Source organism: Arvicanthis niloticus, chromosome 29 (assembly GCF_011762505.2).
Source record: "Arvicanthis niloticus isolate mArvNil1 chromosome 29, mArvNil1.pat.X, whole genome shotgun sequence".
NCBI lineage: Eukaryota > Metazoa > Chordata > Mammalia > Rodentia > Muridae > Arvicanthis > Arvicanthis niloticus.
The window spans coordinates 6,063,984-6,065,511 of NC_133437.1; the positions used below are offsets into that span (position 1 = coordinate 6,063,984).

Here is a 1,528-nt window from a genome sequence, read left to right on the forward strand (position 1 = left end):
TGATTCTTACTGGCACACCCTTCTTAGGCATTTAAAAGGATAAGGACATATATAGGTATGTGCAATGAAGAGCCAACTATAAATATTCAGACTGTTGCTTTTTTAAAATTACAGATCGAAGTGACTCCTCAAAGAAAACCAGTTTCTTCATAAAAGAAATGTGGTATATAAAAAGCTAGAATGGTGGATAATTCAAATACAAAACTCAAGTACGAAAGACCCTATCTTTTCTTTCCAAACTACATAGATTCATACAGCTGACTCTACCATGGAACTGCTCCATATATGATCACACCACTTGCATAAAGTTCTATTAATACTAAAACTCTTCAGTTAGGAAACTGAGGTTCTACGTCCTGACGTCTGCATTAAAACTGCAGCACTGAGCCAGAGCTGAGAAGCATCTTCACTAAGCATGGCTTCCTTCTTTCTGCTCTCGTGTCCCACAATTATTAAAGAAAGGATCTGCTCTACAAATGACTGGGTCATCCACTGCCCATTCAGAATATCCCCGAACTGATTCTTCTCTCGTCTCCATATTGTTGGCTGTTGGGATTTCACCATAAGCGCTGCCATACACTGTCTTATAGCCTGGATCATACTTTTCTTCCTTAACAGCCATCTTCTTTGCATCTTCTTGTGCAAGCTGTAGGTCAAATGTGTACTGCACTTCCGGAACGTCTGCATTGCATTCAATGCCTTTCAGTTGATCTCTTAAGTTCTTCAGCTTAATGTAGTCATAAGCTTTGTCCTGGGCTCCAGGAAACTGAGCACATCTGGCACTGGAAGACTGCATGACACAGCAGACTTTCTGTGTCTGGGATCTTGTGGGGTTGAAGCCCAAATTCTAAGTTCTTAAACTTTACTCCAAAAACTTCTTTACTGAAAATTTCATAAATACACTTTCCATTAAACACCCCTATCTGTGACTGGTATTTCTGCAGTTTCTGCACTAGGATACACCTTGCTTCCTGGAATTCTTTACTAGACAAATCCTTACTTCCTGGCATCGTTCATTCCACCCTGTTGGTGAATTTGATGTCATATTTCCCCATAAGTTGTGGTCATCCAGTCATTCAGCTGTACCTCACTCAGCCCCAACATGAACACTTCCAAAAATGATTTCCAGGCCCAGAGTAGTGATGCCATTTGTCAGCAGCCATTAATCTTGGGTTAATGTCAATAATCACAATATCCAGATTGAAGGTCAAAATGTCAGGAAGAGTGTTGGTCAGAAGCTCATCTTCAGAGATGCCACTGAAACGGTCTGCTTTCCTTTTCACTTTAAATGCATGTGTGATTTTCTCTTGCTTTTCTTTTGATTTTGTGGACTTGGTGAATTTCTTTGATGCAGCAGCTGTTTTGGGCTCCACTGGGAGCCCAAATTTCTTTTCCTTCTCATTGGAGCCTTCGGTACAGGTTCCTGGGCTGGAGCTTCTGCTGGCATTGCTATCCAGTCACGGCTGCCATGTTAGGAGCTTCTGCTGGCACCTGCTGTTCAGTGGTGAATGCCACTTAGGAGCTTCTG

The 1,528-nt window shown here is 41.8% G+C and overlaps 1 pseudogene; it reads right to left on the reverse strand.

The window, feature by feature from the left end:
• Positions 1–409: 409 nt before the first annotated feature.
• On the reverse strand, positions 410–1,163 carry LOC143440273 (G/T mismatch-specific thymine DNA glycosylase pseudogene; annotated as a pseudogene).
• Positions 1,164–1,528: the final 365 nt, after the last annotated feature.